At 36.6% G+C, this 22792-nt stretch overlaps 1 protein-coding gene and 1 pseudogene across 11 annotated transcripts in view; one reads left to right on the plus strand and one right to left on the minus strand.

Moving 5' to 3' along the window:
• LOC311615396 (choline/ethanolamine transporter FLVCR2-like) overlaps positions 1 to 11777 on the minus strand; it is a 31739-nt pseudogene extending 19962 nt beyond the window's left edge. The window contains exon 1 of the transcript in view: positions 11711 to 11777. The product of the transcript in view is annotated as a choline/ethanolamine transporter FLVCR2-like (transcript). The remainder of the gene's footprint in view (positions 1 to 11710) is intronic.
• Positions 1 to 22792, plus strand: part of FGF13 (fibroblast growth factor 13) — a 521462-nt gene that overhangs the window by 132307 nt on the left and 366363 nt on the right. The window lies entirely within an intron of this gene.

Here is a 22792-nt window from a genome sequence, read left to right on the forward strand (position 1 = left end):
GACAATTAAGGACTGCTATTCGGAACTGACTGGCTTCTGTCTGTAGATCCCACCCCCAAGCTCCTCTCTGAAAAAGGAAATTAGTGAAATATTTTGATGAAGGCATACAATTTGCAATTTGAAGATGTCAAAAGGTGCTCAATTATGCCAGTTTGGCAAAACATAGAACAGAGTAGAGGGACTGAATATTCAGAAGCTGTGTGGTCATGTCCCTTCAGGGATTTAGAATCTTTAAGGTGTAAGGTGTATATAACGTGACTACTTCCTGCTGCAGATTACTTAAATGCCACTTAGCAATTAAGTGTGGATCTAGTGGAAGAGAAGGAAAAGTACACCAAGCAGCCACTTGTTTACACTTCCCAAGACCCTACCCCATTTCAGGGAGTCTGTCCTTACCTCTTGTCTGCTGGTGGAACAAACATCCTCCTACCTCTTTTCCATTTTCCTGCATCTTTCCTCTCTGGCCTCTTTTCCCTCGATCATTTACTGTAGTGCAGTGCCAGGCAAACCCTTCCAAAATCCAGTCCTAACAAACTTCTCCTTGTACTCAGACTTCAGCAGCTAAGGCACAGTCTATCCTCCTCAGCTTTCTGCCCATGGGCTTCCATAGCAACTCAACAGCCCTCTGTCTCCTTCACCTGTATTCATTTCCAGCCAAACTGTACCCCTCTGAATACACCCTGAAGTTTTCTGCCTCTGCTATACCTGTTGACTTCAATGTATTTCTCTTTCTCATCATTTTACCTGTCATTTGTCAATATCCTCTACTTTGCTAAGCTTTTCTTGACTCCCTGTCTCCAACTTGAAAGAATTTTTCTTCCTCTGAACTAACATAGCCTGGCCATTGAATTTCCTTCTTGGCTTGAATGCATGTTGTTTGTGAATTCTCTGTCTCTCTCAGTGGACAGTGAGTTCCTTAAGGGTCAGGGCCTGTTCTGGATTAATTGCCACATTATCACAGAGTATCCTAATAATCCTTGGTTAATGTTGGGGTGTCCCCACATGCCACTCTGAAAGGCTTGTAAAACCCTGAGATTTTGTGTGAGGTGATGAAAACACATTACTCCCCTTCTCAGGACTTCTGGTTTCTATTCTACAAATCAGGGTGATTGGTCAAGGTTCTGGCTAGCTCAACTATTCTATGACTCAACTTTACAAGAAATGTTTGTGTAGCTGGGTGTTTTAATTAAGGCTCAAATGGTTGCCTTTGCGGCATGGATTTGTGCTACCATTTGATATCATTGGATAAGGATGGAGACCAAAGGATGGCCTCTGCTTTTTTTTTGCCTTCTGGGTCTCCAAATCTCCAATATTTCTAGTGCCTTTCAGATTTGTAACTCTGGAAACCAAGACAGTAATATTATTAAGTCATGAAGAATCTGCATAACAGATTTGTAATGCAAATTTAACATTGGCTAAAATGCCTACTACATAGTAAGCATATAATGAAGCTTTGCTAATTTCATGATCATTATTAATAGTCATTTTCTAATAAAACTATCTGGGTGCAGATTTTGGCTTAGTCATTTAGTAGTAATGTAGCCATTTTCCTGATCTTTAGGAACCTCTACTGGGTGGGGACTTGTCATGCAGGTGCATTGTTAGCCTAAGTAAATTACTTCATGTTACACTGCCTAGCATGGTCATGGTGCTTGAAGATATAGTTATTGTTATGATTATGATGACCGATATTATAGTGCAGAAGCTTAATACATTCATCCCAAGGCCAACATAAAGGGTTTCACTGGTGTGATGTGGGTAAACCTTTGTAGGCTGGGATCCAGATTTAATTCAGATCATTGTCTCCAAATGTATCCAAACTCCTCAGAATGCCAGCGGTTCCTAGCATGTTTTTAAAGCCTGCCATTCTGCTGAAACCAGTTTGGCTCAGTGGATAGAGCGTGGGTCTGCAGACTGAAAGGTCCCAGGTTCGATTCCGGTCAAGGGCATGCACCTTGGTTGTGGGCACATCCTCAATAGGGGGTATGCAGGAGGCAGCTGGTCCATGTTACTCATTGATGTTTCTAGCTCTCTATCCCTTTCCCTTCCTCTCTGTAAAAAATCAACATTTTTCCCCTGTAGCACATTGTTTAATGACAGGGGAATCATGTTCCAAGATCAGAGAACTGAGTTGGATACTGGTTACATTTATATTTCAGTGCCAATGAGTTGGCGTGTTTTTTTTTTTTTTAAATTTCTTCATTGATTAAGGTATCACATATCTGTCCTCATCTCCCCCCATCCTGTCCCAAACCCTTCCCCACACATGTCCCCACCCCCCTGTTGTCCGTGACCACTGGTTAGGCTCATATGCATGCACACAAGTCTTTTGGTTGATCTATCTCCCTTATCCTCACCCTCCCCTACCTTCCCTCTGAGGTCCGACAGTATGATCAATGCTTCCCTGTCTCTGTGTCTGTTCTTTTTCATCAGTCTATGTTGTTCATCATTTCCCCTAGATGAGTGAGCTCATGTGATACTAGAAATACACTTATAAGAACCAAAAATGAGACAAGCAATAATTATTATGCTGAGAGGCAAATAAATCAGTCTATAGTGAGTTTCTTTCTGGGCCAACAGTTCTTTTGAGTCCTAATTTCTATGTCAAACAGTTCCTTATGTGTACATTTCAGAAATTATATTTCAGTTCTGAAGGGTGGACAAATGGTGGTAATGGAGGTCCGACCCTCTCTGGTTTGGTCCTGGGCAACGTGCAGTGACTCACAGCTGTTGACTGCTAATATGGCAAGGCGTTGTAAGCATCTTCCATCTCTGGATTGTTTCTTTTCTGTCTTCGTGGCTGGAGCACTCCTGTCAATTCCTCTTTGTTGCAGGAATTCACATGGTCTTGGAGTTGTTTTCTGAAAATATACAAACATATTCTCGACCAAAAGTTAATAAAGGAATCCTTGCTATAAATTTGACTTGGGATCCTTTTTCATTTTTTGCCCAAATGATTTACCTTTGGCTTGTTTTGACACCATGCATGTTTTACATGGGTGTTTTGCTGTTAGCATTACAAATGAAAGTTAATTTTCTAAAGTAAATTTTTTCTAGATGTAGTTTACTTACAGAATATTTTTCCTTACATGACATTCTTCTACTATCACCCTTTTTATTTAAATATTAGGAGGCTTTTGGAAATTTTATGATGTAGTCTTGATAGCTTTTAAATTTTAATTTTTTGTACTAAAATATGACTGCTTTAGGTACCAGGTTTGATTCCAGTCAACGGCATGTACCTTGGTTTCGGGCACATCCCCAGTAGGGGGTGTGCAGGAGACAGCTGGTCCATGTTTCTCATTGATGTTTCTAGCTTTCTATCCCTCTCCCTTCCTCTCTGTAAAAAAATCAATAAAATATATTTAAAACAAACAAACAAACAAAAAACAACAACCTGCCATTCTGGCGACTCCAAATAGCTGAATGGAGGGGCTGAAAAACTCCAAATCAGTGATATATGAGTTAACAAAATGCCCAGATCTTTGTTGCCTCTGTCATGTCAATATTTCTTTGATTCCAAATAGATCAGTGACAACCTTACTGTGCAACTATGGAGAGACACATTCAAGAAGCATTCAGTAATGGGCCTCCTAGGAAATTAATCTGTACAAACTACTGGGAAGGTATAATTTTCTTGGCCATGGATGGAAAGATTACTTTTGTCCTTCAAATAAATAATCTATCTGGGTTATGGAGTCAGGGCAGTGTAAGAGGCACAGACACAGAAACTGCTGTGTTAATGACAGTGTTTGTGAGACTTAGATTAAACTTAGATCTTCAGCTTTCCCAGGTATAAAGTGGTAGGAGCCAGGAAGGTGTGGAACATTACTGAGTTAATCCACAACCCATCACCTACTTATCTACCTGAAATAACTGTTACAAACAAGGATGAGTTTGTTAGATTATACTTTCAAAACACAAGGTAAAAATACAAGTATATCAAAGGATTTTTGGATGGAGAAAGCAAATTCTATTATAGAAAGTGGCATGAGGCAGAGAATTTGATTAAGCAATAAATATCTATAATAATAAAACTGTAATATGCATATTTGGCTGGACAGCCGAACCACCTTGGATGTCATTCCAGACGTCCTTCTGGATGACCTTCTGGACAAAGCCAAGGTGGCAGGGGCCGCAGTGTGTAGAGTCTAGGCAGAGTGGTTAGGGGCAATCAGTCAGGCAGGTACACAAGTGGTTAGGAGCCAGCGGTCCAGGATTGTTAAAGGGATATCTGATTGCAGGATTGGGCCTAAACCAGCAATCAGACATCCCCCAAGGGGTCCCAGATTGTGAGAGGATGCAGGCCAGGTTGACGGACCTCCTGTGCACGAATTTTGTGCACCGGGCCTCTAGTAAGTTTTATAATGTCTAATCACTGTGGTGTTCACCTGAAACTAATGTAATGTTGTATGTCAACTGTAATTGAAAAAAAAATTTTTTAAGAAACAAAAACAAAGAAACAAACAGGATATTATGAAAAATAAAAAAGCCCTTGGAAAATAAAAATGATAGTCAACATTAAAAAATAATTTGGAAGTAAAAAGGCAAAATGATGGAAAATAATAGGAAGCAAATAAGGATAAAGGACTTAGGGAATAGACTGAATTCAATGTCCAAATAAGAATACATAGGAGAAAATTATGAAGAAATAATCTATAATAATAAAAGAGTAATATACTAATTAGACCAGACAGCCAAAGTACCTTCTGTATGAAGCTGGGGCTGCAAGGGATAAGGCAAACCACCACAGCTGCTAGGGCCAGGCCCCTTGCATGAATTTTGTGCATTGGGCCTCTAATTTAAAAATAATATTAAAGAGGACCAAAAAAAATTAAATGAAGAAAATAATAGTAGTGGATTATTATGTAAAGAATATGGGACCATGGACACTTGAATTTTAAATTTTATTTTGTAAATTAATATCTTTGAGTCTTCTCTAACATCATTTATCTATTCTCTAAAAGGAGGTGGATGAGCTGTTTTTCAGTTCTAAAACCTTATGACTATGATAATGATGATTAATAATATACATCTCCCTGAAACAAAGTGAAGAGGCTTCTTTTAAAAGTTTGATCTAGATGTGCAGAGTATTTGCATGTTGGACACACAAAAGTAAATAGGCAAATTTTCTACATATGTAATGAAGTTACCTGCACTTGGTGTTCATAGCTTAATTATTTTTATTTTATGGAGGTGAAATTCATACAACATATAATCTAACCATTTAAAATGTACAAACAGTGGCATTTACAATGTTTAGTGTTGTGCAATTATCAGCTCTATCTATTTCTAAAACATTTTCATCAAGCCAAAAGGAAATCCCATACTCATTAAGCAGTCATTCTGTATTCCCCTCTTCCCGACAGGATGGCATAATTCCTACATCAGGGAAAGCAAGAAATATCCCTGCCTTTGTCTCTCTGACAATAGATTTAGAGGGCAGCAGGTAGGTAGGTGTCTGTGTGCTTTCTGGGAGGCTCAGGACTTCCAGAAACCAGCATATCAGCCCTGGAAATGAAGTTTCTACTATTTTGAGAGAATTAGAGACTTATGGTTAGGGACCTTATTTGCCATTTTTTGTTCATTTGTTTTGAACAAAAATACAAGATCATTGTTTTTAAAAAATCATTGAAAAAAACAAGAGTTTGGCTAAATACAAATAAAAAGTGAAATTCACTACAATTTGTACCATGCAGAATTACCTTCTAGTGTAAAGTTATTGAAAATGTATCTAAATATTTTAACATATACACTATATATTTGAAAATCAAATATAATACAATCTCTATTATTTTAATACATATAATATGATCTCTATTATTTTATTTCCAATGTAAAATGTTTGTTAAAATTCATACCAGATAGATTTATAATGCATAAAAAACACCTATTTCTTAACCTTTCTTTCAAGTATAGTTTGGCCATATTTTTTCTGTCAATAAATATACTTTCAGAGCATCATTTTTTAATTGTTGCCTAGTAGTCAACTTTATGTATATATTAAAATTTTCTCAGCTAGCCTCTCTTTTTGGACATTTAGGTGGTTTTCAGTTATTATAATGGTTCTGCAGCCTGTGCCTAAATCTGTGCTTCCACCTGTGATTAATTCCTTTAGATAAATGTGAATACTTGCTTTTTGCTCACTTAGTAGATGAGGATGAGGATGCACTGTAATGAAAATGAGGCAAATTTTTATTTTCTTACATTGGAATCAGGTATTTTCAAACACACTTTGGTTAGTTTTTTTTTCTTTTATGCAACATGCCCAGAGACATTATTTCATTTAATACGATCAATAGCAAGTAGCTAATATTTTTGTACATATATGTACCAGACACTGTGCTATGCTGTGGACTAAGATATCTTATTCATTTCCTTTTGTTATATTTTATCATAACCATTTTAGAGATGGTGAGAATCAGGAAACTCAGAGTGGTTATGTAAATTGTCTAAAGTGTGTAAAGCAGTAGATCCAAAATTTTACTTGGTCTTTTGTATTCTTATTATTCTTTCTGGTGTACCATGGGCCTCTTTGAAATATAAGATATTACAAGGCTATATGTGAACAAGTGATTTAAATCCATACCAGTTAACTTGAAAAGATTTAAAAATAAGGAAACAACAAAGAGATGGTTGTTTCCTGCTTTCCTAGTCCAGGCTCTCTTTATCTGGTGATATCTGCCTCTGGTTGATTTCATGATATGGTCCATAAGAACTGTAAGTGTGGTACCTTCCATGCTGGATCCTCTCCCAAATGAAGACTACAAAGGCCATTCCCAAGGGATCAGATGTGATTTATGAAAGTTCAGAAGAGGCCAGGAACAAAGATTAGGAGAGGTCTTATTTATATTGAGTCATTGCGAAATAGGTTCTGGGGCCAAGTGCTCAAAATAATTCATCATTAAAGAGCCAAAAAATTATTCAAGGATAAATTGGCTGAACTTCATTGGACTGCTTCATTCTGAGCTGAGGAACAAATTTTAGTTTGTGCTGTTAATTTCTCAGGAAAAATAAGCTGTAAAATGAGACCTGTACATGAGTAGGTCTCAAGGAGCATGTATTCTTGGGAAGAAAGATAGGAGCTATGGGAAGGCAGCTAAGGCTCCATTAGAGGTCCAAAATAATTTTGGCACTGGGAGTCTCTGCCTGTTTTCAGGGACATCCGCTAAAGCTCCAAACTGTTTCCTGATTGGCCTAAGTGCCTGCTGACACCACTGACCTAGATTAGCAAACTAGTAACTGCAAAGGTTATGTATTAACAGACGTCAGAAATGTGACGGTCCTTGGAGATCACCTAAGATGCTAACTCCCTGCATTGACTGATGAAGCCCAAACAAAGAAAAGGACTTGTCCATGATGTCTAAACTGTTGACTTCCAGTTACAGAGTTCAGTAGTCATATTTGCAATCTTCAGTACATTATATTCAACACAGACATATAGAACTAAATTATTTATCTTCTTTTCTCCCTCTTCCACCTCTTAAACCTTCTTTCCCCTCACACTCCCCATTTCCCTTTCTCTTCTTTCATGTTCATATTCTTAACAGCTGCTTTGGTGTATTTATCATGCCTGTTATCTAATAACAAGCCCCTCTACATTCATTGTTTGATTTGGTTCTTCATCCATCTTGGCCACAGTGCTCTGAAACTGAGTATCCTACTCATAGACAGAGAGGGCAAGCTAGAGGTCCCTCCCTATTCATACTGGCTGGCATTCTGAGTATTGTGCAGATGGTATATACAAGCCATGTACTTCCTCACTAGAATACTTTCTGTAGGTGTTCAAGTGTTGAACTTTCCCTGACACAGCCTCGGATTCAGTGGCAAGGAAAGGAGGAAGTTAAAATGCTTTCTTGTCATTGGATCTTGATCCTAAATAGAACTTTGGTTGGTAAGCATACTTCCCATAATCCCTGGCTGGCCCTGCTCTGTGGTTAGGGCCTCACTCATGGGCACTCTTTAGTCAAGATCATATTCTATGCAGGCTTCACATGGTATTCATGACTCACATGGATGCCCAAGGTATACATCCCTGAAGAGCATCACTTTTTAAAAACCTAGACTCCTGAGACATTATATTTCTATCAAAAAGATGAGAGATGCAGGGAGAGAAGGAGATAACTATAAGTGTGTAAAAAGGAAATTTCACTGTGAGAAATCATATTTTTCTTTCCTCCTCTCATTTTTGGTTAATTACACAGATATTCACTGAGTACATAATAAGTGCCAGGTATTACTATTTGCTGCAGGATACATTATACTCAAGGATTTTTTATATTCTAATGGGGAGCTGGACAGTAAACAAATAGACCTATATTATAGTATTAGGTAATTGCTATAATGTCATAATACTATACAGAAAACAGGTGCATTAGTGGTGGGGGTTGCCCTTGGAAGATGGAGGATTCTTCTTTAACAGATAACAAGAGAGAAAGCGGATTCTATGGGTACAGATGCTGTTGTAAATGTGGTTGTGGGTAGATGTAAAATTTATCCTAGTTGCTTTTTTTTCTTCACTGAAATCAGAGGCTAAGTGAGGAGGAAGAAAGGAGAGTTAGAGGTATGAGAAGAGAGGAAACAATTTTGAAATATTCTCAAAGAGAGCAGAAAAATGAATGGGTTAGGGGAAGAGAGCAGGATGGCAGACCACACAGAAAGCCCACACTTGAGGTTTGACTCATCAGTTTAAAAGGAAACAGACAATATGGTTGTGTGTTTTCCTAACCATGTTATGCTGCTTATGAGCAGACATGGAGTCATTAGAGAGTTGGATTAACTCATGTTGGGGTTTCATCAAGGGTGCAATATAGAAGGAGAAAGAGGGAATTTAGGTTGTATACCTACCTCTTCTAGAATATTTTCCCTCAGCCTCCTTAATGTTTCCACATTACTTTTGTGAGTCCTCTCTCATTTTTTAAGTTGGCAGGTAACACTTCTATACAGGTAGGAAATATGTCCTCTCTAGCTGCAGGTAGATGTGGTGGTAGGGAGTATTAGAATAGCATAGCTCAAGAAAAAGCACATGAGTGTAAGCAAGAGAGATTGGCATGGAGTTAATAGAATGTTTACTTTTAAGAAAATTCAGAGCAAGTAGTTTGGGAGGAAAATTTTGGAATGATTTTGCTTTTCATGATCTTTATGAAATTATTGACGGTATTACAGATGTTCTCCAATTTCCCCCCCACCTTTTGAGTTAGTAGTGTTTTGATTTTGGTCATTTATGAATAATGTCAACTAACATTTATTGAGTACTTGCCATGATGAAGGCATTTCATTGAGTGTTTTAGATGCATTGAGAGACATTTTCGTCTCATAACAGTCATAGGAATTAAGTACCATTTCCCATATCTTGAGATGAGGTTAGGTAATTTGTCTAGTATGACATAGATAGCAAGCTTCAGAGCTAGGTTTTGAACCCAGAAACTTGTGATTACATAGTACATACCCTAACCAGTCCTGCACTGCTCTTCGGTGCCCAAGAATTTTCATATTAAAGTCTGTGTGCACATCTATTTTTCTGTCCATTCACTGTAACTCTCCCAATGCCCACTCTGTTCTAAATGATTATGTTAGTTCTTAGTTTGGATGGTGTGAGGGTGTGGGTGGGTATCAGCCCCAGATCCTTCATTCTTTTTGTACTCAGGGATTCTCAAAAAAGCTAAAGTCGGAGTGGCCTTTCTTCTGGGAAACTTGCTCTGAAAACTTGAATTCTGGGCTCATATTATACATTCTGATAATTAAGCCTGTGAGACACTACCTCTGCTTTCTTCATCTCTGAGACCTTGTCATCTTCTGATTTTGCTGGTTCTGTAGGTATTAGGTTCCCATCTTGTTCTCCATGCTGTCACCCTTCCCCCATCTGCTTTTCTGAGCTCTTAACTCTTACAGGAGAATCTGAGACCTACTCTGGGCTCCCTCCTACCAGGTTTGGCATGAAAAATTGCCTTCCTATTATACTTAATGCTGGAATATAAAATAGAATATGCTTTTTTCTCACATACTGCTACCATCTTTTATATCCATCTAGATTTGAGAAGCCCATACCATCAACATAAAACCCATAGAAGCAATGCATGCTGGGAACCTGTCTTCCATATCAGAGCTAATCACTATGGATGGGTGAATTCTGTAGATTGCATATTTATTAACCAGAAAATTAGCTATACTTGACTTCAGCTACCATAGTTTTTCTGTTGCTCTACCCTCCTATGAAATGTATTTGATAATGTTGCAGAAGAAATACATAAGATTGATTAGAGTTGGCACAATCTGTGTATACTTCTGCAGCTATTATTTAGAAGCTGCTTCAAAAGATTCAACAAGTACATTAGCCACCTTTGTTCCTCTATAAAATTTCATTCAAATTTTAGTGGGTATATTTATGTGTAAATTGGATCTCCTTCCAACGATAACTCCTTATTGTTACTGTTTTGATGTTCTGTTTGCCTGAGCAGACTGATTTACCATTATGAAACAAACAAACAAACAAAAATGTTTGAACTAAAAAAGCCCTCTGAACTTTTTTTCACTAATTTATAAAAGAAAATAGAGCAGAACATGTAAACAGAAACCTGCAAATTAAATTTACTTTTCCCAATTCAAATGTATTTGACCTGCATTTGTTATGAAACTAGGGCAGCAGTTGCTTTTTTATTCTGTAATAACATTAAGGTTTAGACTATTTTACAAAGTCTTTAAAAATTCAATGGGAATAGCATTAGTAATGTTAACTGCGAATACACGTACGCTTTCATATTAGGTTAGTATACTTCAGAGATTGTCACTGTCCTTACAGTCAATTCTGTCTATCAGGCCCGGTGAGCAACAAGCAATGGTGCCATTTCTGGAAACAGCCAACCAATCCTACTATGTGATGGTTTAGGGCAAACCAATAGTGGCAGAAGTGTTAGAACACTTGCAAAGATGATTGGCGACCATACAAATAGGGTCAATTTCTGCTGCTCGACTCTCTGGGATTGGTCATTTCTCACAGCTCTATTTATTTGTTTGTTTGTTTGTTTTTAATATATTTTTATTGATTTTTTACAGAGAGGAAGGTAGAGGAATAGAGAGTTAGAAACATTGATGAGAGAGAGACATTGATCAGCTGCCTCCTGCACATACCCTACTGTGGATGTGCCTGCAACCAAGGTACATGCCCTTGACCAGAATTGAACCTGGGGCCTTTCAGTCCACAGACTGACGCTCTATCCTCTGAGCCAAACCGGTTTGGGCATCACAGCTCTATTTAAATTTTGGAGAACTAGGCTAATAGCCTGAGCTATTTGCTTCCTTTCTTATATCTCTATCAGATGCTTTTAATAATTCTCTATTTTACTGTCTCTTAAGAATCAGAACTACCATGAAAACTAAAAATGAAAAAATACACAAACTTAAGACCTAGAGATGTTCAAATAGCTTAAGTAAATGGAAGATAGTAGGAAAGAGGAGGTCACCTAGACTTTACTCTGAATCCTGATTTCATCACTTGCTAATCATGTGCCCTTGGGCAAATCATTTACCTTCTCCAAATGTTCTCATTTTCTTCATTTTCAAATGGATAAAATGTTAGCACTACAATTATACAGTCGTCATAATGGACAGTGTACAGTACATAGACAAATATATACTTAATATGTGAGAGTTTACAATTATTAGCTCTTAAGTGGTGATCACGCTTCTGGATTTTAAGAAGTGTACAGGGTACCTGGAGAATCACTACTCCTAAAAACAGCTTCCTCCAAACTGTTCTCAGCAGCTGGTTCAGGTTGCATGCTACGATGCCACTTCATGAATGGATTTATATATTGGGTGTTGATGCTGTGCCTAACACTGTGAAAGATATTGGGGATACAGAAAACATAACACATAATCCCTACCCCTAAGAATTGGGTCACATAATGCTTCATTCCTATTTGTGATGAAGTGGCACAATATTTCCAAATACAATATAACAAAAATTCACTCCTATCTCACCTAAACATAATCAATACCCCATTAGAGTATGTGTACCCTCACTTGACTGTATTCAAGTAAAAAGTTTATCAAGTTACTTTCCTTTTTAAAAATATATATATATTGTTGATTTTTACAGATGAAGAGAGAGGGATAGAGAGTTAGAAACATCTATGAGAGAGAAACATCAATCAGCTGCCTCCCGCCCTCCCCCCACGAGGATGTGCCCTCAACCAAGGTACATGCCCTTGGCTGGAATCAAACCTGGAACACTTCAGTCCACGAGCTGATGAACCAAACTAGCCAGAGCAAGTTACTTTCCTTTTAAACAACCCCATTGGTTTAAAAAGTTATTTTGGAAAACATTAAGGAAAAGAAGCATAAAAAAGAAAAGGAAAAAACAAAAGGAAATATAAATAACTATGACTTTCACCAATAAATAATAAACTATTTAAAAATGAAAGCCCTGGTTCCTGTAGTTTCATTCATAGAATAGAAGGAAACCATTGCTCTGAAAAAAATTTAATCTTTGAACAAATCATTGCAAGAAGATTTTAAAAGTGCATTGAAAAACCAAAGAATGATATCAACTCAAGGAATCCTTGAAACTTGTGAATGGTGATTATAGATATGAATATTTAGGTGGTTATGGATCCATTTCACCTTTTATTGAGCTCATTACAGAGAATACACATTATGTTAAATATGCAGATGTATGTAATACCAAGTTGGTAGGAGATAATGCTTTCACAATAAGTACTGGATTTCTAAGAAAAGGAACATAGGTCTAAGATAAGAGGAAAATTATAAACAAACAAACAAACAAACAAGCAAAAACACACAAAACAAAACAAAACAAAAAAGCCCTGCTTTGTCTATAAAGAAAACAAAGACATCTTTGTCTTCAAAGATGAAAAAGGTTAATTGTTAAAGCAAGGACAGGATTACTAGAAGAGGAGAACAGTTAGGAAGGAATTTAAGTGCAGAGCAAAGAAAATAATATCAAGAAAAAAAATACTTTATATATTAAAAAAAACAGATGAAGTGTATTTACATGTGGGGTGTGTGTGTGTGTGTGTGTGTGTGTGTGTGTGTGTACATATATCCTCTAAACCCAAAATCTTCTAAGGAGAAAAAACATAACTTTGAATAAGAATATAAATTAAATGCAAATAAAGAACCAACACATATTCTAAAGAACAATAAGAAAAACCTTTGCATGTAGAACTAACACAATGGAGTGAGTTCCATGTAGGAAAAATAGAAGCTTTTATAGGAAAAATTTTAATTACTGAAATAAAAAAACAATGTAATATAGACTACTAACTAAAAAGCAATATTCAAACATAATTGGAATTATCCTATTTTGTTTATTGAAAGGTCAAATTTTATTTTAATTTGGTAAGCTCTGGATGTCAGCTACTTTCAAGCACATAAGGTATTCTTTCCATCACCATTTATGAAATGTATGAATATATACTACAATTAGAGTTTACTTGCAAGATAAATTTCTAAATTTGAAAGGGAAATAATCCCATTCACTTAGTAGTACAACCCATAATAAATCTAATGATATACCTAACAAAATATGTCTTTTAAGGAAATATTATGACATTTTGTTGAATAATATAATGGCCTAATATAAATAATAAGATAAATAGAACATTTTAATGGTTTAGAAAAATCAGTATCATAAATAATTTAACTCTTCATAATTTAATTGTAGTTTGTACAATTCCAATAAAGCCCCACAGATATTTTCATGGAACTTGACAAATATCTTAAAGATTGTATAGAAAAAGAAATGAAAACAACTAGCTAAGATTTTTTTTGAGAAGAAAAATAAGATGAAGAGGCTAAATTCTATCAGGTATTAAGAACTGTTATTAAGCCATATTAATAAAAATATTAGTACAGGAATATACAAATATACCAATAGAACTAAATTGAAATTCTGGAAACAAACTCATGAAAGAAAGTAAAATTCCCTTCCCCAGTCTATACAGAAGTGTAAATTCAAGACAGAATAAAGACCTAAATGTTAAAAGTAAAAATTATTTGCTTATGAAAATTTTGAAGATTATCTTAATGATACCAAAATAGGAAAGGATTTCTTAAAACTATAGAATGGAAACCATTGATACATTTCACATGATTAAAAATAAAAATTCTGATGAAAATGTGCCACAAAGAAAATCCTATATAATAAAAGGGTAATATGCAACTAGACCGAACAACACAATGACTAAAATACCTGTGGTCCCTCGCCCTGGATGGCCCTGCCCATGGTTCCTAGCCTCAGCCGGTCCACTAACAATGGCCCCCATCTGGAGTGGGCCACCTGGACCCCACCAGTGCATGAATTCGTACACTAGGCCTCTAGTTTAAAATAACAAGACACTGGCTCGTATAAGTTATTTTAGTTCTTATAAATGAGGAAGTATTAATGTCCAGAAGCTAAAAAGTATTGTATGAAAGCTAAAAAGTGTTGTATGAAAAAGACAAAATGTTCAATTAGAAAAATGTGCAAAGAATATGAGTGGGCAACTTATCGAAGGGAAAACCTGATTCATCTATAAACATCTGAAAAAAGGTACTTACCCTCACTAGTAAAGAGAAGAATTTAAATTAAATTCAAAAAAAGACAGTCCTTTACAGCCATCAAGTTGACAAGCAGTAAAATGCATGATAATATCATGCAGTCATACCAAGGGAAGATGTAGTGAACTAGGAGTTCTGATGGGAGTATAAATGTATACACCTGCTCTGGAGAGCACTGTGGCAATGTCTAGCAATGTCAATGATGTGCATATCTTACTAAGATCCCAATGTTTCTCTTTTAGTATCTTACTATGAAGTAATCCTTGCACATGTAAGAAGACATGAATAAGAATGTTTATTGCCATATAAAAATTCATGTCCAGCAACATGGGAGTGTATTAATATTATAAGTAGTAATATATTTAAATACTGGGGTGCTATATGGCACATAAATATGTGAACTATATCCATATGTATTAATACAGATGTATTTGGAAAATATTGTTGGGTGTACAAAGCAATTTGGAAAAGGATATGTGCAGTAATAGAGAAAAATAAATAGTTGGCCATGTCAAGAGTATCTTTTGGAGCTTTTTTTTTTTTTCAAGAGCAAAGAAATGGTAAATATGTATATAATAATCATTGTTTTCATAAAACAACATTAATAGGATTGTCTAATTTTGGGAATAAAATAAGGTTGAAATAAAAATTGAAATATGAAAATACAAAGGATCTTTTAGGGTCCTTGTGTAGTGGGCCACACATACCACATAAAGTCCCTTTGAGGGGACCATTGAAAAAGTTTAATCCCATCTCCTTGTGTATGAAAAGCCTGAAGCAGTGAAGCAGGGAGACCCTCCTGTACATATTTCCTTAGAAAATATTCTTCTCTTTACCCTTGAAGAAAAGCCTAGTGTAACACCATCTATTATTTTAGCAGTCATTCGGGTACATTGTATGATGGCTCTTTGCCTCGGGGAGTTCAGGGGTCAAATGACTCAGAGTTTTATTTTTTTCACTAAATATGTTTTTATTGATTTTTAGAGAGAGATGAAAGGAGAGGGAGAGATAGAAACATCAATGAGAGAGAAACATTAATTATCTGACTTTTGCCCGCCCCCTACTGGGAATTGAGCCTGCAACTCAGCATCAACCTCCTGTTGGATAGGTGGATGCTCAATCTTTTTATAAAATTAAATTTTTATTGTTGAAAGTATTACATGTCCCTCTTTCCCCCCCATTTACCCCTTGTAGCGGTCCTGCCTGCCCCACCCCAGGCCTTCACCAAACTATTGTTTGTGTCCATGGGTCATGCATATATGCATATACGTTCTTTGATTGCTCTCTTCTCACCCACACACCCACCCCTACTTTTCCTCTGAGGTTTGACAGTCTGCTCTTTGTTTCTATGTTTCTGGATCTATGTTGTTCAATAGTTTACTGTGTTTATTAGATTCCACATATGAGTGACATCATGTGATACTTGTCTTTTTCTGACTGGCTTATTACACTTAGCATAATAGTCTCCAGGTTCCTCTATGCCCGTGATAGGCAAACTGCAGCTTAGGAGCCACATGCAGTTCTTTGGCCCCTTGAGTGTGGCTCTTCCACAAAATACCACAGCCTGGGTGAGTCTATTTTGAAGAAGTGGCGTTAGAAGTTTAAGTTTAAAATTTTGGCCCTCAAAAGAAATTTCAATTGTTGTACTATTGATATTTGGCTCTGTTGACTAATTAGTTTGTTGACCACTGCTCTATGTTGTCTCAAAGGGTAAAAGATCCTTCTTTTTTACTGCTGCATAGTATTCCATGATGTAAATGTACCACAGCTTTTTTTATCCACTCTTCTTCTGATGGCCATGTGGGCTATTTTCTTCAATCAGTTAGCTTTTGGATGGCTTTTGTTAAAGATTAAAAAGTTATTTCTCAAAAATTCCGAAATTTCAGGCTTTTGGTCATATTAATAGTGAAAGTGATTCTCAAATTTTTCTCTTTCCCCACATTCCTCTTCCTTATCCTATTTAAATCTCCAAGCATGAAAAATGAAGGCAGTTTTGAAGGCTGTTTGGTTGATTAATCCCCATGAACTCAGTGTAACTTTCAAAAAGAAAACAGGAGGCCACAGCAGATTTAATCAGGATTTCATCTCATGTGGCCACCCAGGCTTCCATCACCATATGTAAGGTGGTAGGTTCCATGGGTCCTGATGTTTGATCTGAAATCATTTTTGCACATATGAAAGAGCATGATTGAATTAGGTATTCATTTGAAATGTGTTCTGTGCATCCTGGGAGCCTGCAATTATTATATACATTTATTGATGTGCAGCTTTATGCTAACTATAGAAGCTATTGTGATATAATTATTGATTTATGGCCTTCACCTCTTTTTGGTATATTTTTCTCACTTGATTATATTGAGAATCAGTGTATGTGAACAATGTTTCAATGTCACTGAATGAATTGTCAAATCAGCAAGTAATATAGGAAATTGGACTCAGTCCATTGTCTGGAAACATGATTTTAGGAAATTTAAAAGTCTCTATGAGAATCAAAATTATTTTTTATCTTAGGTGAAGTTTTAGAATGCTCAATCACCTTGGTGAGGTTTTTTGGTAAACTCCATGAGTCTATTAGGTTTGTCTCTCGTATTCACTGTGGTATGGCTGAGCACAGTCCAGGCACATGGCATTTTGAAATGAATGGGTAGGTGGACAAATGAAAGGAAGAAAGGGAGAAAAGAGAGAGGTGGGAGAAATATGCTCTGAGAAAGGCTTCCATAAGGAAGGTATTTATTTTGCCAGGAACATTGACTTTTATATTTAAAATGTCTGCCCTCTTACTTTGTATACCAAGGGTGCCAGCCACAGGACAGTTGCTATTTCTGATCTTTAAAATGTGTGAAGCCCATTGTGGGAACTAAGAGAAGACAACCATATCAAAGCCGCACTGCTTCTTTTCTGCTTTTGACCTCAAACATAGCATTCAAGGTGATGCAAGTATTTTATTGTATAAAATTAATAATCCCCCAGAAGATAAAAATAGCTAAATCATAAATAGCCTCTTCAGAATTTTTTTAGTAAACTACTTTAGATGAACTACATTAATACAGAAAAGTATACAAATCCTACAGGTTCAGCTCATTAAATGGTTATAAATTGAACGAACCATGGTAAATAACCCCCACAATAATATAGGTAACATTACCAGCACTCCAGAAGCCCCTTTTCTGCCCTCATCCAGAACTTATTCCTCACCACAAGGATAACCACTAGAATTCTGAACACTATAGATTGGCTTTTCCTATTCGACTTGTTTTATATAAATGGTATTACATTATATGTAGCTTTTGTGACTGGTTTCTTTCACTTAGCATCATGTTTTCTTGGTTCATTATGTTGTAGCATCTATCAGTACTCATTTGTACTTATTGCCAAATAATATTGCATTGTATGGACATAGTCCCAATAGAGATGTGGGTTGTATATCTTTTTGTGAGACTCCGGAAGTAACTCTAAAGATAAGTTATCTAAATTAATTAATCTTAGATCATTTCTTATCTAGAGCCTTACTTGGAGCAACTAGTATTTTTCTGTCTTTTCTGAAAATGTGGAGAAAGCCTTCAAAATTTAGCTCAGATGCTACTTCTACTGAAAAACCTCCTTGATTCTTCTTTACCTAGTCTGCATGTGATGGCTTCCCTTTGAAGGTCTCTTTCTTTTATGTGTTGTTCAGCACAGGTCTGACATAAAGTAGGTGCCCATATGCACCTTCGATGAGTGACTGGAATTTCCTGTGTAGTCCCTATTTGATACCAGATTATGTAAAACAAAAATCTGCACTCTAGTTCTGGAAGGGCTTAGAAGTGATCTAACCAATCCCATAATTTTATTTATGGGAAAGTTGAACCCAGGTTTCTTCTCCAGGGAGGGCCCAGCTCGCTACACTGGGTGAGAGACAGATCCATGGTACCAGTCATCACAAGGCTTCAACCGTGACATGAACAGAAAGCTCAGGCTGCAGCTGTGGGCAATTGGATTGTGAGAAGAAGGTCCCTCTTGGCCAAAAGAGCAAGAGGGACCAATATAGAATGCTCAGGTGCCTTGAAACTCATAGAAGGGAATAGTATAGCCAGACAATCTGGGCCTAGTGGGTAGGCCCCATGATTCCTATTCCAGGGTTCTTTCTACTTAACCAGGCAATTTCTATCATGCATATTTCCTTCCTTTCTGCTACTAATTTACAGATATTGAAGCTAATATTGCGGGAGGTAGATGGGGTATCTGTATATTTAGGGTATAGATAGAAGGCTAAAGAAACAACTCTTTTTTCATTGAAAGTTGCATGCTCCAGCACTGAGAGCCACCATCATCTAAGTCACAGAAAGTGACTTTTCAGCAAATACAGATTTTAATGGTACACATAAAATATCTCGTTTTGTTTTGTACTCTGATAATGATTAAGAATTTTAAATAGCTCAGGGAGAATTAACATGATTTACACCCACATTATTACTCATCACCACTTAGAGTAAAGAAAGAAATCTTTTAAAAAGATGTTTATTGCTTTCATACCAAATGAGAATCTGATTAAAATGATTCCCTGCACAATTGCTTGAGTTGAAAGTACATTTAGCCATTTTCAAAATCCCTTGTAATAACAACCATGCTCAATAATTTCATGCAGTTTGTATTTTTCAAAGGAGATGAGGGGAAACTGTAAACATGAACTCCCAAATTCTCATTGTGTAGTGACTGCCCTCGGTCAATTGTGTTATGCTTGCTCCTCAGATGAACACTAAATCTCTGACTGGCTATTTAGGCTTAGCTTGAACCTGTGCCCACTTTCTTCACTGTGAATTTACTTCAAATGGAATAATCCTAGTTCTTAAGTAATTATCTGACACTCAGTTCCTAGTTTGTAAAATATAATGATCACATATCCATTTCAGATAATTTGTAAATCACCTGCTGCTTAGTAGGTCTTCCTTGATTGGCAGTGACTGTTGATTTTGCTGATTCCCTCAAACCCCCCCCCCCCAATATCCCAAACACACCATTCATTCATTCAGAATAGATGGATTGCTTCATAATCCTGTAGTGAAGGGGGTGTGATGTAACAAAAAGTTTTCACATTCAAGCATGTCACATCCTAGTTATTATCTTTATTTTGTAATTTCAGTTTATATTCAGTATTATTACACACCACCATCTTGATTGGAATTTCTAGTTTTTATTATTTTAACTTATGAGTTTTATAAATAACCATTACTCCAAGTGCTAAGGCCTAGCATCCTAAAACAGGCCTCATAAAGAATATTTCGGTAGAAAACAACTATATCACATATCACATCCTATATAATAAATGCCTAATATGCTAAGTGTCCAGTCATCTGGTCCTCTATTTTACCAATCAAATCATAATATGCTAATGGTAAGATAAGGCCACTCAGCCAGTCATCATTACATGCACAGACACTCAAACTGGTAGGTTATCTTGCTGCTGGAGTCCTCAGCAGGACTGAGTGAGATGGGCCAGACACACCCTGGAGCCTTCCTGCTGTCCCTCCCTAGCCCCGATCGTGCACCCGTGGGGTCCTTTGGACTGGTCTAAATGCTCTTGCAATCCAGAACCCTTTGAGGGGTGTCAGAAAGCTGATTTTGGCCTGATCCTGCAGGCCAGGCTGAGGGACCTTTCTGGTGCACAAAATTGTGCACTGTGCCTCTAATATTGATATAATGGACAGACAAGGTAAATGACTCCTTTTATCTAAGTACATATTAGAAAGAAAACTTTAGGGACTTATAAATTTGTGATAACTCTTGGATCTTGGATATAACATTGTTAAATTAATGGCCTAAAACAGGCAAAAATATAGTTTTAATTTTTCTTTCTTTTTCTTTTCTTTTTTTTCCCCCCAGGAGAACTTTCAGAATATGGCTGAAATCAGTCATAAGCTAACATGGAATTCTCAGAAATCATTGCCCTTTTTTTCTTTCTTTCTTTTTCCTTTCTTCTTCTTCTTTGTTTTTTTTTTTTTTTATCCTCACCTGAGGATTTTTTTTTCATTGATATTAGAGACAGAGATGAAGGGAGAGAGATAAACTTCAATGTGATAGAAACATCAATTGGTTGCCTCATGTATGAACCCCAACCAGGAATCAAACCAATAACCTTTTGATGTATAGGATGATGCTCCAATAAATTGAGCCACCTGGTCAGGGCACTAACTCATATTTTCTAGTCCAAATACAGAGTAGAATAAACTGCAATGAAGACTGCTAGGGTTGGAAAGATGCTCTTTGGCTTGGAGTTGGGAGACTTGGCTCCTAGTTCCAGATCAGTCACTGCTTTATAGTGTGATCCGAAGCAAGCCACTTTTATAATAGAAAAAAATATATATAGCTCAGCAATTCCACTACTACTATGTACTTAGGCATATTGAAAACATACATCCATGCAAAAACTTGTACATAAATATTCATAGCAACATTATTCCTAATAACCTATAACAAGCTTTAGTTTCCTCATCTGAAAACTATCAATCTAGTCAAAACACTTAATTATAATCTGCATTCTGTAGATTCTTAGGGTTCCACAGAGGTTTCTCAGAGATGACTGAAGAAGGCACTCTGACACTTCAGCTCCCATCTCCAATGCAAGTAGCTCCATTTTCTGCTGGTTTGTACATGGGGGCTCTTCTCCGGGTTTCATTTGAATAAAGGATTCAAGGCCTAAGTAAAATTATAGACCATGAGGCCAAGTGATCCTCAAGATTCTTCAGGTTTTAATGTTCTATGATATCTGAATAACCATAGTGGGCATCTTTGACATTTTTCAGTTACTGATATGTTAGTCAGGTCTTAGGCTGGAATGATGATGGAAATAGGTATAACCACTCTGCTACCTAGGTGCTTCTGACACCTGGATTATTGGACTCAACAGATTGTCTGATTCATCAAAGAAAGGTTGCATTTGACTTAATTTTGTTTTACTATTGCACATTTCTATCTATGTATTGTATATTTAGTGGGGGTCTAAGTATATTTGGTGAGTATCCAATAAGTAAAATGCTTCATTAAGACCATACATATCATTTCTGAGCTGTGCCAGATAGCAGGAAGTTTATTGAATAAGACAATGAACAATTTAAAATGCTTCTCACACTTATGCACAGGATATCATGAAAAAGAGCATGTTCATGAGAGTTGGTCGCTTTCTAAAAAAATATAATTTATTGATTTTTTTACAGAGGAAGAGAGAGGGATAGAGAGAAAAATCGACCAGCTGCCTTTTGCTCACCCCCTACTGGGGATGTGCCCACAACCAAGGTACATGCCCTTGACCAGAATCGAACCTGGGACCCTTCAGTCCACAGGCCGACCCTCTATCCACTGAGCCAAAGCAGTTTCGGCTAGTTGGTCACATTTTTAATCCATATAGTAGAGGCTGATTTATTTGAGGCATAGAATTACTTCAGGCAATAAGAATTAACTAGGTCTGGAAATGATTCTTCTGAGCTATTACATTTCCAGGTGACTGAAAAAACATGCACAAAAGCAGAAATCTATTTTTTTCAGGATATATATACACCATCTCCCAGAATGTAAACTGGAAGTATATTACTCAATTACATTTTAAAATGTAATGGCCTCCCTCTAAGGAAAAGTGGTGCTACCCTGTTTCCCTGAAAACAAGATATCCTCCGAAAATAAGACCTACTTACAGGTTTCCTTCTGAATGAAATATAAGGCATCCCCCGAAAATAAGGTCCCCCCCAGGCTAAAAATGAGAGATTTGGCCCACTGATTCTGAAAAAAATGGAGTCACAAGAAATTCACCAGGAAATTCAGGAATTGGATTGTTATGATGATGTTCCAGAAGATGATGACATGATTGTCATTGAATAAATGAGTAAATTCTTGATACTGTAGGATTCACAGTTTGTCTGGTTTGTGTTGACAACTACCGTACTACCGTACCGTATACAGGTAATAAATTTCCTTTATTTTCATTTAACAATAAATGTGTACCGTATTCTTCATGGAAAAATAAGACATCCCTTGAAAATAAGACCTAGCGCTTCTTTGGGAGCAAAAATTAATATAAGACACTGTCTTATTTTTGGGGAAGCAGGGTATTAATGTCATTTTACATAGGGAGAGATAACTTTGTGACAAAATGATTCTTTTTAAAAAAATATATTTTATTGATTTCTGTACAGAGAGGAAGGGAGAGAGATAGAGAGTTAGAAACATCGATGAGAGAGAGTCATCGATCAGCTGCCTCTTGCAC

Source organism: Pipistrellus hanaki (assembly GCF_964339955.1).
Source record: "Pipistrellus hanaki genome assembly, chromosome: X".
NCBI lineage: Eukaryota > Metazoa > Chordata > Mammalia > Chiroptera > Vespertilionidae > Pipistrellus > Pipistrellus hanaki.